This window comes from Amphiura filiformis, chromosome 14 (assembly GCF_039555335.1).
Source record: "Amphiura filiformis chromosome 14, Afil_fr2py, whole genome shotgun sequence".
NCBI lineage: Eukaryota > Metazoa > Echinodermata > Ophiuroidea > Amphilepidida > Amphiuridae > Amphiura > Amphiura filiformis.
The window spans coordinates 10,190,266-10,204,362 of NC_092641.1; the positions used below are offsets into that span (position 1 = coordinate 10,190,266).

Genomic DNA, 14,097 nt, shown 5'->3' on the forward strand with positions numbered 1-14,097 from the left:
CCATAGTTTAAGCTCCTCCCATTTGCAAAAACATTGGTACATTGCAAATACATTTCAGCTCTGCCAATGTCTGACGAAGTTTACGAAATATCACCTAAAACTATGTTGCATAAAGTCCGAAATTGTGTCCGCTACAAAGCTCAAATTCAGCCTCCTTAAATTCACCATTGTAGGCAAATGCACTGCATTATGAGCACCGCAATGTAAACTTATGGAAAATACATTTTCTATCAAACAATTGCTTTACACCATCTCCCGATACACCCCAATTGATATTTAGCCCGTGCTGTGTATGCAGACCCCTTCCAGACTAGTCTTGGCACTTCGTAAAGGAATATTCCATACTTAAAATCCCGTTCAGAGATTTGACAAAAGCAAAGACAACATCAGTATTGACTAAGTTGAAGCCCAATTCAATAAATTACATTTTCATGTAAAATGCAGGGCTTTCGGCTGAACCACTACCACTTTGCACATCCATGACAATGACAAATGTACCAAAATCTGAGTTTTGATGATTTTTATGATCGTCCGGATGAGTAAATAACTGAATGGGCCTTTAATTTTAACTTTTAATATTTGACCAATATCTGGAAATAATTAAAGGGCCAAAACCATGTGTTTTAAGGGTCTTTTTCGTATGATGTGACAATCAAACCCAAAGATTATCCAATTATCGGATTATGTGGAAAACACATTTTGTAATACCTTATAACCAGTTATCAAATCAATATTAAAATTATGAGCAAATTCATAGTTTCAAGTCATTAAATTTTGTGACTGAAATTGTACGAAATCATACAAAATCGCATGTTTTGGCCCATTTCCCCTCAAATTGCATCACTATTAAAATTTGACTTTTATTGCCAATTAGAACTAGCTAAAAGATTAAGATTTAGTGATGTTACCTTTGACAAAAGAGGATTATATTTTTTATTCAAAAAAATTAGTACCTTTTTTTTTGGAATGGGAAGTAACACTCGAAGACCTCTTGGCAACACAAGTATCATAGCATAATATTCAGATGTTGAAAAAACGAAATTCATATAATGTTAAAGCTTATTTACTTTACTTCAAAAATTGTCTGATTTTACAGCATTTGTACGTTCAAAGTGCAATATTTTAAATATATGATTTTATCAATAAATATGTATCCTCCTTATTTTTTCAGTTCCAATGTGTGCAAACTTTGAATTCATGCCAGGCGGTTGCCTCAAAGAATTTCTTTCCACCGGGTTCATCGGCATTGGAGAGAAACCCGTCCTGGTTAAGGACCGGTATAAGCAGCCGCGAGTACACCCCAACGCCAGGCCTGAACAGCTTCTGCGTATTGCAAATGACGTGCTGCTCGGAATGGTGTACCTTTCTTCGGTCAAGGTAAATAGACAATATTATACTATTATAGGGCCAATAATTATATTTGGTTGACCTGCGCGACCGACCGAAACAATTGAAAATCTTGCTTGTTTGTTTTTAACCTTAAATTATAACAGTATAAAGCACATTTTAGATTTGTTATTCACTCATTTTATTCATTAAATGCATATTTGATTAAAAATAAGAATTATTTCCATTTAAATTCAGTCCAAAAACACAAAATGTTTCACTGTAAAATGTTCAAAATTGTTGTCTTGGAAGGGTAACAAAAAATTTGTTTTTTTCGTAATACTTGTTTACTCAGTGTGGTCATCGCTCATGAGAATATGAACTTAAAGTTGTGAAATGATTTGCGCCAAGGATATGGAGCAATCAGTTTATACCTATAACTTTGATTTGACCGAAAATGTGTTTAACATGACTTTAATTTGTGCCTAAATATTGAATAACCTCTACCAAAATATAATAATGACATTTATTAATGTACTCAACCTTTGAATCGGTCCAATATTCCCATTATGGGCAAAATCTCTTGAAACCAGGTGCCGTTTCCCACAGTGCATATTAGGCTAATCAAATTAACAAAATCACCCACCACTAATTGCAACAGAATACATTTTCCATGCATCCATCTCCCAAAAGCTAACACAAAAACATATCAAAAGTCCCCAAAAATCCAAGTAGTGGAACAGTGCCTAATTTGCATAAATCCAAAATGGCCGCTTATGCAGGGGTTGAAATTTCAAATTTGATCAAATCTTCTTAAAACCACACCAATGTATTCCTCTCGTCATAAGGAATCAGAAAAAGTATAGTTTGACCTATCTATTTCTTGAGTTATATGGGTAAAGTTTAAATGTCTAAATTTGGAATCTACAGGGGGCAAAAAATGAACAAATCTCCGATTTTGATAAAAATGGTCTACTGTTCCGCTTGCAAAAGCATTTAATAAAAAGAATAGTTTGTCATATCTCAGGTGGTTTGTTACCCTGGAAACATGGCAAGGAAAATCAAATTCCATAGAATAGTATTGACCTTGACCTATTTTGTGATGTTACCTATGTAACAAAACATCCAAAAACAATGCAGTTTTTCTCATTTTGATTTATTTTTGCCAAAGGAACAATTTGAGAACAGTTGGATTAAAATTGGAGCATATTTCTGTTGTAAACGACTGTGGACCCAAAATTTGACCTTTGACATGTTTGCCTATAACTCAAGAACTGTATGTCAGAGACTGGACAAACTATACTTTTTCTGTATCCTTATGATGAGAGCAAGACATTTTAAGATTTGGCCAATTTTGATATTTTCTTTAATATACTTTTCTAAAATGAATGGTGATTAAATGATTTCTGTTGCAATTAGTGGTGGGTTAAGCCCTGATTTTCCTTAATTTGTTAGGCCTTTTGGTTACAGCCGATATTGTTATACAGATCGCAAAATATTTAAGGTACCAGTTATGTTTACCCCTGTATATACTTACTTATTGTTCGAGAACGCTTTGTATACAAATCAATAGGGCATGCAATGAAGCAAACTCATGAACTGCAACTTTTGAAATTGTATCTTTCTTGGGTTTTTGGATCATCGTGTGTTTATTTCTTGAAGGATTTTAACGAAATGAGGTCTTAAATCCGAGCTAAAAGATGCAGCTATTGTTTGCTGGTTCTAATTACAACATGTCTTTCTTTGTTTAGGATATACAGGGGTAAAACATAACTGGTATCTTAATTGTTTTGTGGACTGTATTTCATCATACCTTTATAAGAATATCAAAGTATTGATTTATTTATAGATAATTCATCGTGATCTCAAGGCTGAAAACATCCTCCTTGATACAAACCTCGTGGGAAAGATATCAGGATTTGAGTTTGCAATCGACGAGGCTGAGGATCCGCCAATTGACGACTTCAGACTGGAGGTATTCTTTATTGAAATCTCAGTTATCAGTTATCATGTTATATAATAGTTTACATTAAAGTACTACACCCCTCGATAATTTGTGTCTATTTTTGCATTTTCTCAAAAACTAATAACACAGTGGTAACAAAAGTTATGTATATTATAGGGGCAAGGAATCCGATTACTACAGTGGAATGTCAGTGACTCAAGACAAGCGGTTTGTTATTTATGATCAGAAAAGAGGTACCGCTAGGATGTACCTCATTTTCTATCATATATACTGAACCGCCTGTCTTGAGTCACTGAAATTTCATTGTAGTAATTGGATTCCTTGCCCCAATAATATACATAAATTTTGTTACCGGTGTGTTATTATTTTTGAGAAAAATGCAAAAATAGTCATAAATTTACCACAGGGGTGTAGTACCCCTTAATTCATCTTCGGTGAAAATTATTAGATATAAACAAATATTCATTTCTCACGAGCTCTAAGTGATTTACCGTACCATGGCAACCATCAAAGTTATACCATTCGAAAATTAAATTGGCATAAAAAGCACATCACGCCATCTACGGTGGAAAGTATCCGATACACTTATTATTCATTCATGAGGGCTCTAACCAGTGTGTCTGTTTGGTAAAATTGCAAAATTCGATTTAAAAAAAATGTTGATTTGTTTTTCTTTATTTTTCATTAGCCATCGAAATCTGATAAATTAAATTTGTTTGAAAGTGGGATCCGTTATTAGGAATTTAATATGCAAATAACATGTTACCGATATCGTTCTTTCAGAAGCGGTCAACAATTCGTTGGTTGTCGGTCGAGACATTAGTGGACGGGATTTACACAACAAAGAGCGACGTTTGGTCATTTGGTATGCTTCTCTGGGAGATCATAACACTGGGTAGGAGCATTCAGTAGTTGAACAAACAAACAAGCAAATAAACAATAAACAAACAAACACGCAAATAAAAACGGTATATTATTCAGCTCGTAAACCAAATGGCGTGCGCAGGTTTACAAAAGTTAGGTGGGGTGGTGTCCACAGACTACTCAAAAGTTTCTGGTTCGCTTTGCTCACTGTAACTGGTAGCCTAATATTTTCCCCGACAGGCAAAGACAAAAATAAAGGGAATTCACCATCAAGGTGGTTACGTAATTCTCTTGGTTACTAGATCACGCTATTTTGGTATACCTTCGAGTGCCATATACTTTGTGTGGTGATTGTTTCGATCGTAGTTCATTACTCAAGCGCGTGATCCCGTTGACATAGTAACATTACCTAACTTCGAAAAAAAAACCAAAAACAATGGGAATTCACCATCAAAGTGGTTAGGGCCTACGTAATTCTCTTGGTTACCAGATCACGCTATTTTGGTATGCCTCGAGTGCCCTTTGTGTGGTGATTGTTTCGATCGTGGTTCATTACTCAAGCGCGTGATCCCGTTGACATAGTAACATTACGTAACTTCGATACTGAATTCACCTTTTCGGTAAATCCCATAACCCTTTGCGAGTACACCTGAGAACTCGTCATTTGACGTCACGCCGACTTGTAATGCGCAGTAACGATGTTCGATAAACGATGTGCGCATCGGCGCGACGCAGTATGACGAGTTCTCAGGTGTACTCGCAAAGGGTTATGGGATTTACCGAAAAGGTGAATTGCCGAAACACTGCCAAGTCATTATTAAGTCAACTCATCTACAGAGAGGAAAAGAAGACACAGCCAATTATAATTGAAGACAGAGATAAAAAAAAAATGCGTCTGACGTCACTGTCAATCAAATTCCCTAGGATACTTGATTGGTTAAATAACGCTTTAAAAGGAAGGTCAATTTATCTGGTGCCGATCGGAGAAAAGGAATAGCAGAAAATGGCGAATAATTACAAGGCGAAAAGCAACTTTTCAAGGCATGGTTGACATGGTGTCTTCGGGAAAGAAAGTTTCCTACTATAAAGACCTAACTTTTGAGATGGTTTGTATGTTTGAAGGTGCAAAATTAACAATAAGGTGATCGGTTTTCCCGCCGAGTTTAGCAACTCATTATCACGACACACTTGCAGATTGATTGACAGATGACGCCAGACGCATTTTAGTCTTTTTGTTTTATCTCTGTCTTCAATTATACAAAAGGTGCCAGTTCTGTTACGTATCTATTATTTCATGTTCATTGTTTGCAGGTGGTAAGCCTTACCCTGGTGTGAAAGGATCATTAGTTACAAAGTATCTTGAGCTGGGATACAGATTGGATCGGCCTGGAGATTGTGACATGAAATTGTAAGCTGATGCTTATTTTATTTTATACAAATTCGGTTCAAATACATCAATAGAAAATAAAACGAAAAGAAAACATTTAGGTGTGTTTCACAGAATTGCATCGACACTAAATATCTAGTTAAAGAACTGTAGGCAATTTCTAACATATCTTCAATTTTAGGCTTCTTAGACGAGTCAAATTAAGTACGATAATGGGCGCACCCAGACAAAATTGGAACACCAATGATTTTGCTAGCTAGTTACTCTAAACACCCTCCTGAACAACATAATTATTCAAAAAGGATATAAAAAATGGTAATTTGCATATTTCCAAATTGGCCGCTAATGCAGGGTTCAAAGATCAAAATTGGACGAATATCTTAACAGCTACCGGTACTTCAACATCTTTAAAACTATTTTATATAGAAACGGGTTATATAATTATTTCAAATTGGTATTTTACATCAATACATGTTATTTATTACAGATACGACATCATGGTGAAATGCTGGGATGCATCCCCTAGTACACGTCCTTCCTTTGAGGAGTTATCTGAGCTATTGGACGAGCTGCTGCAAACATCAGTATAAAGAAACGCAAGGAATGACCTTGAAAAGCAAGACACAGGTTAAGGGATTATCACTCAGGATTTTCTTTACAAAATAATTATTCTATATTCTAACGGAACGAAACGATCACAATTGAAGACCTAAGCACAAGAAGACCGTAAGTCCACTTGGCCCCTCAACATGTATACACTAAAGTTGTGTATAGTTTGGTAATGTTTTACAGGGGCCATAACAAATCTTTCACAACCTTTCATGATGTTTTAACCCTGGAACGTGTATTTTAATACAACATTTTAATACAACATTTTAATACAACATTTTAATACAACATTTTAATACAACATTTTTAAAACATTATAAAACCCTAAAACACTATACGTAACTTGAGTGTATACGCGTTGAGGGGCCAAGTGGACTTACGGTCTACTTGCGCTCAGGTCTTCAATAAGTGTCAATCTGACCATAGTATCTCATAATGTCTATTTCATACAGCATGTAAATAACTCGCTTTGTAAGTGTAAATTGCTATAATTGAAGACCAAATTAAAATTTTGCGTATGACGTACTGTCAACTAGACTAAAAATGCCGTATTGCGCAGGTCAGCAACCAATCACGTCGCGACTTTGCCCTGACGTCAGACGCAAACTAGTCTTTTTTAATTCAGTCTTCAATTATAACCACAGCGTGGACTGTTCGCGCACGTATGTTAGCTATGGTTCCGAATTCGACAGCACAATCGTGCGATAATTAAAGTAGGCCTATAGACGTGCCTTTGTCCTACTTTCAGTTTGCTTTCACTTTTGCCATTTGTTCGATCATTAGCTGATCTCTGCACATGTATTATATATGTCAAACATGCAGAATTCTGAATTTTGATGAATTTTAGGGTGTTCTGGTCTATAGTGAATAGTCAAGTTTCTTGCTGTAAATAAAAAGTACTGTTTGGCACATGATTTCCTCAAGAGCTTTTTTAAAGTTAGGTAGTAGAGCAGTCAAATAATCATGATTTTGTCCTTGTCACGCATTTAGAATATGTCTTCATGGCAAAATTAAGAACCAATAAGATGGGATGTCGTACCACAAATAACGGAATATAATTTGCAGCATTATATTTAATATGATAAGACCAATACCTGTATAGTTGTAGAATAAAATGACTGTTGCGAAGTGAAGTGTTTTCCATATTAACTTAAAAGTAATTGATTTTAATGCACAATGTACGTTGTTGTATTTAAGGTGCGAGGCTTACTTTTCAAACAATGAAGCTGGCGGCAAACCACGTAGAGATAACTAACGAAAATGGATACGTGGCGCTATGAACTATGGGAATGAATGATTTGAAAAGAGGCATCTCCTGGATTTATCGTCGCATTGTATGAACTAATTTGTAAATATCGGTTCTCTAGTATTTATTTCTAGTTAATTTTTTGTTTAATTTTCTTTTTTGAAATTTATAAAAAGCAAACATGTAATTGTTCATTCTTTTGGTTTGATGAATATACTTGATAAAAATATGGAGCAATAAAGAAGTAATCTTTATTGTTAAAATGAAAGTAAATTTTTTAATCTCATTTTGAACATTTGATTTTTTTACCTATTACAAATGTGAGTGGACGCGGCGAATCAGCCGTAAACTCGGCAAATTGTATTCTGAGTTAAAGTGTAAAATGTAGGTGAAGGTCGTATTCGTAGGTGTTTCTATTCGTTGCGACAAGTATCTTATCAAATGGTGTTTAAATCAATCAATAATAATACTGCTGAAGAGGATAATAAGCTTCTACCTATTTCTATAGAATAGTTTTGATAGAATAGAACCGATAAAAAAATACAATTTTGTCGAAGGAACAGAGTTCAACAAATCATAACCCCGCTTTTGGATATCGTTTGAAGTCAAATGATATACCATTTTAAAGCTTATGGTATATATTTTCTAAACACGAAATAAAACAAAATTGACCGGGGCTGACATTACGGCTGATTCGCCGCGTCCAGTCACAAATATTATGTTTGTCAAGCTATTCATATTTATATATTTATAAATGTAATTTCTGAAGTTCCTTGCTTTCTACGACATTAACTGTAGGAGCATATAAAAATCTACCTTTAAGGTGGTACTACACCCCCTGATCAATTGTGTGACTAATGTTGCATTTGTCTCAAAAAAATAACTACACACTGGTAACAAAAGTTATGTATAATTTATTAGAATCCAATTACTTCACTGAAATTTCAGTGATTCAAGACAAGTGGTTCATTATATATTTCAAGATATGAGGTACATTCTAGCGGTACCTCTTTTCTTATCATAAACGTACCGCTTGTCTTGAGTCACTGAAATTCCAGTGTAGTAACTCGATTCCTTGCCCCTATAACATGTATAATATACATAAATTTTGTTACCAGTGTGTTATTATTTTTTGAGAAAAATGCAACCACCTTAATTTCTGCATTTGCCTTTTCTTACTTTGTAAATGAATGAATACAAACGCTTCTCCTTAATTAATTGCTTAGTGGTCAAGAAAGCTATTTTGAACAACATTATTTTTTATCTGCAGATTGAAAATTGAAGGACATTTGCAAAGATCTTCACAAATAGCTCAGTAGATTAATTAATCACAACAACAACAACAACAACAAACAACAACTTTCATCATTTCGAAAACAAAAACTGATCAATCGAGCCACGTTTTCCAAACAATCAAGCAACCTTGGAAAACAAATTACGTCGAAATATTAGTCCCTTTATTTCGATGTGTCCTCACGGTCATTGGCTTCGACAGTAATCACTTCCACTTGTGTTCACACATTATTTTAAAGTATGTGCCAATAATAGCAAACTATTGACTTTACACGATTGCCCTAAGATAACCATTTTGGATACGCACGAGTATGTCTTGTTTTAATACGTAAGTACATTTTGTTACATTTTTCAAGGAGTAATATGTAATATGTTTCATTTGACTTAACATTCTATATATAGGGCATATAAACACACTTACATGGCATTGTAAAGATGATATTATGTTTAAGTATAACATTAATAAACGATACGTTATTACATTACATATTATATAGTCCTTGTAGTTATTGATACCGATGTCACTCTGTCATGCGGATATTAAAGGAAAGTTGGTAAGATTACAACGATATGTTAGCGGCTGCCGGCACAATATTGATATGAATATCATAAAACATGTCTTGCTGACTTTGGTGTAAGATTTTTTGCAGGTGAGACCGGGCCTGCACGGTAGCGTTTGTCCATTCGTTCTTCTTTTATCCAGGTCCGTTTTGGTATGTCTTTCATGCACGTAATTTCCTCACTGTTGTTATTAAGAAATATAATGCTCTATATACTTACTATTGTATAAACGTAAGTTAGTACAATATGTTTCAGTGACATACCGTTCGTAAAATAAATCCAATTTGAGAGCAGAGATATAAATAGATTAGTGAAGTATTGTAGTTGTATAGTATGATGTGTTACCTTAAAGCAAAATATGACACACCCACTATAAAACTGTCTCCATATGAAATATATTTTTGTATAAGCCATTAGGTTATAATTCGCATTATTTACAAACCGGTGCTTACCTATGCTTACCAGGGTTCGGTTTTTGCCAACAAAGTGGCAATAACGGGCAAAAACCTATTTCTGCCAGTTTAAACTGGTTTAAACCGGCAAAACTGGCAAAAACTGGCAAAAACTCATAATTATATAGTCAGTCAAATATCAAAAAGTAATACAGAAAGCTCATAAACAGTAACACACAACTTTCAATGAATCATTCAACATATATTTTGTCTCATCAAGTCCTTAAAATGAAAAAGTTTTGAATTTGATAAGTCGCATTTCAGTTAAATGCACTGGTGAGCAATGAAAACCCATGCCTTTTATTTCTTAATATGTTACTAATAGTTACAAAATATGGCCTTGTTACACTCAGAAAAGTATTTTTGCAACTTAATAATTTGTTTTGAGATGAAAAAAGTAAACTATATATCACTTTTTTAGTTTTTGCCATTTTTGCCGGCAAAAACTGTTTTTGCCAAGTGGTTAAAACCGCGGTTAAAACCGCGTTTTTTTCCACCTGCGGCAAAAACCTGCGAACCCTGATGCTTACATATACTTGCGAACATGCACTTAAAATAGCTTAAAATAATCATGTTCACTATGTTAAATCCTATTTACCAATTCAAACACGTCGCGAAGTAAGAGCAGAGCTCTATCGCAGGTGCGATACCGCCTTTGGCCTATCATTGCACACATTTACATGCATTCCCTACACACCCCACCCATCCTCTCTCATGCTCACACCCCACATAACACAACACATTGGGAACCAGCCATTTGATGAACTCTTTCTCGCCCTAGTTCTCCTCGTTTCCCTCTCTCTCTCTTTCTCTGTCTCTCTCCCCCCTCTCTAAACGATATCTCTTTCACTATGTTCATTTATTTGTCCTTATGTCTATATATATATGTCTGCCTTCCTCCTCCCCCCCCCCTTCCCTCCCTCCATCCCTCCCTTCTCTTTCTTGTTGAATGCCTAGTTTATTGTGTAGGAGAATTATTTTCCCATTTTTTTTGAATAAATTGAGAATATTCTTGCTATCATGCCGTTGACAAACACTTATTGACGACACGTGCATCACACGTGGTTGACATCCAGCTATAGAATTGTTGGATGGTCAAGTTTTGGTCAAGGTCAAATTCTAACTCAGGCGTAAGATGTTTGATTAACACTTAATCTCGTCATTAATCGATGTGCACGTTAGCTGTGTTCGGTGTAACTAGGCAGTTAAACACCAAGCTCCACATTTACACGTATCCTCCCACACCACCCCCCCCCCCCCACATCCCCACTACAAATCCACCACACACACAGCAGTTTAATTAAAGCACTTGCTTTTTCTCCTTGATTTCGATTTTCATATTATGTTTTTCTAAAATTGGAAAAATAATCGATATTACATAAACCAAACACGAAAGTCACCATCGCCAGAACAGAGTTTGTTTCTTGTCAAGAAAAATTAAATAATATTAATTTCACCCATAAAGTAATGTACTTATATAAGTTTGGTCATGTCATCCATTATATTTCCTTATCCAGATATTTTTACATAAAATAAATACTTTTAAATGTTTATTTAAAATACCTAAATTAAACCTCTATTGTTAGCACTGGTGGTTCGAATATACGACATTGCATTTAGCAAATATCCACAATCAATTATTGTACAGTTGAATTTTAATCAGCATTGAAAATGGCGGTAAAGTCACTATAATCACAACTGTGAAAGCGTAATATATTTGAATGTTGAAGGACATAAACATAAACGTAAGGGATAATTATATTTAAAAAATCTCATTATTTCTTGGAATTAAAAATGGCAAAGAGGGAGAAAACAGCAATACTGAAAAGAAACTCCGATTAATTTTGTGTTTCTGTATTAGTGCCCGGATACGTAGCTATATCACCTCAAAAATAAGCACAGCAGAAACACATTTTTAAATGTATCTACATGAACGCGCACAAGGGCGGTTTAAAAGCATCAGTCAAGTTACATAGACTGGTGCAGAATTGGCTCAGATTTGATTGCAAAGGTGGTTTCTAGAAAATTGGTAAATTTGTTTTGCTGTAAACCCCCTTACATCCACAAAAGGCGCGATATTAAAAACATAATAAATAAATAGGCAGGCTTGAAAATTGTACCAAACCTATTATTTTACTTTCTATTCATCAACACTTTATCCAAAACCAAAATGAATCAAATCGAACAAGTAATACTTATTGCACAATTAAAAAAAGCTGTTTTTCTCAAAAAGTAGATGTAAGGCCTTTGCAACAAAATTCTTCAAATATTGAGTATTGAAGTAGTAATGATATTAAGCGTGAATATATTTGTTTCCTATAGAGCAGAATGACACACCCACTAACTAACACTCTCCATAGCTTAGAATTCGTATTTTTCGGGTGGATTGTTTTCACATTTTTTTTACAAACTTTGCAGCAATGCAGCTACTTCACACATCTTCACACCACATCCTATGGTAATAATTTACTGAGTTGATTAACGGTTATCTCTCCATATACATCCACCTTAGCTGTTTTTCCATCTCTCTTCTTTCTTTCTTTCTATTTCCTTCCCATTCTCTCAGCTTGCTCTTCCTGTCTGACTCCTGTTGTTTTGAATATGTGATGTGAACTAAAGCAAAATCAGTCGAAGTCGGAAATATAGCCAAGCAAAGGAAATAATTTTTATTCTGTTTCCTGCTGTTTTGGAAACTCTTCAACATCTCATATCTTTGGACAAAATTATCCATTTTCAGTGGGGTTTTCTGCAAAATGTAGCTATTAAATGCTTTATACATCCTAATAGAAATTGAATATTGAATATTTCCGAATTCAGACTGATTTTGCTTGATTACACCACATATATGCTTCCAACGATGGATATCAACCGTAAACACCCCGCAACCACACTCTCGGAATGAACTGTACCTTCTGGAATGGTAATTGTTTATTATTTTAATCCCTAAACCAACAACAATCAAACAATTTATGTTATTGTATAACAAGACAGCATTCATAGCCGTTTTTTTTAAATATTGACTGTTTTGTTCTAAAGACTTTGACAATAATAGGTAATTTTGAACCAAGAATAAAATACAACAATCAATGGTCTGTATCTGAAATCACAAGCACTGAGTATTAGACATGGCCAACAACTCAATGCACTTTCTTTTAACTTGTGGAATGGATTAACAATGACGCATGATTTTCAAATCACTGTAATTGAAGAACAGATTCTCTAAAATTAATTTAAAAAATATACTTTATCACTCGAAAATATAAACCATTACATTCCGTTTTTTACGGAATCAAAAGTATTTCTTACTTTCTACTTTTTACTTAGATATACCGAACAATTGAATAATTACCTTTCAATAAATTTCTCATCTTAAATTAGATTATATTCCTGGCAAATTCCAAATAGGCTCCAAATAATTATCGACCATTAGAATAACAACAATTGATGACACTTACATCGCAAGTCGATGACATCAAGCTATAGAGTTATTAGATGGTCAAGATTTGGTCAAGGACAAACTTTATTTCAGGCGTAAAATCTTTGATTTACTCTCCGTCTTGTCATTAATCAATGTACACAGTAGCTGTATCCAATGTAACAACGGCTAGGTAAACAATCCATCCTATTCGCCGACCGTACGGTCATCTCAAAACGAGATTCTACCCACAAAGTACGTGTTGCATGGGCGTACGCCTGTTAAACGCGTGCTTTAAAAATTGTCGTGCACGCTTGTAAAGGCCTTCTGGCGCGTTGCTAGTATAGCGCGAAAAACAAAAATGCAATTTTTGCCCATTCGTTTGCAAGGATGACCTCGTTTTGGTAGCAAGATGGCGGATCCGTGCAAAGGGTGAATATCACAGAATTCTAATATACAGCTCATACGCACGTATTCTTTACCCACCAGCACACCCCCACCGCCACACACATCCCACACAACGATTAAATAACTGCCCTTGCCTTTCATTTACCGAAAAGAATACAGTCCTATCGTAAGATTGCCGCATACTAGTATGTTTTTCCCAAATTTGAAAAATAATTGAAATATATAAATTAAATTACAATAATATTTATTATTTATTTATTTATCAATATTCTGAACTCATTAATCCCATACCGAGCGAGGCCTGCCTATCTATAATAATGTTTAGAAATCCTCGCTTTGTGTAAATCCTCGCTCTGTCATTTTTCATCACAATTCCTCGCTTTGAATGGGCACTCCAACTCAGACTTGAGTGTTTTTGTAAAAATTTATCAATGCACGTAATAAAACCAAAAGCTACAACACGCAATTAACAAGAGCTTTATTCCTCTATGTCATTTGAAGATTAAAGCAAGTAATGAAATTATTCTTACTTTTATGCTACTCCTACAACGTTTATATACCGACTGCTTA

At 34.7% G+C, this 14,097-nt stretch overlaps 1 long non-coding RNA gene across 1 annotated transcript; it reads left to right on the forward strand.

The window, feature by feature from the left end:
• Positions 1–3,200: 3,200 nt before the first annotated feature.
• LOC140168917 (uncharacterized) lies at positions 3,201–6,100 on the forward strand. Its single transcript, XR_011861286.1, has 4 exons — positions 3,201–3,301; positions 4,076–4,187; positions 5,468–5,564; positions 6,031–6,100. It is a non-coding gene; the product is annotated as an uncharacterized lncRNA (long non-coding RNA).
• The last annotated feature ends 7,997 nt before the right edge of the window (positions 6,101–14,097 follow it).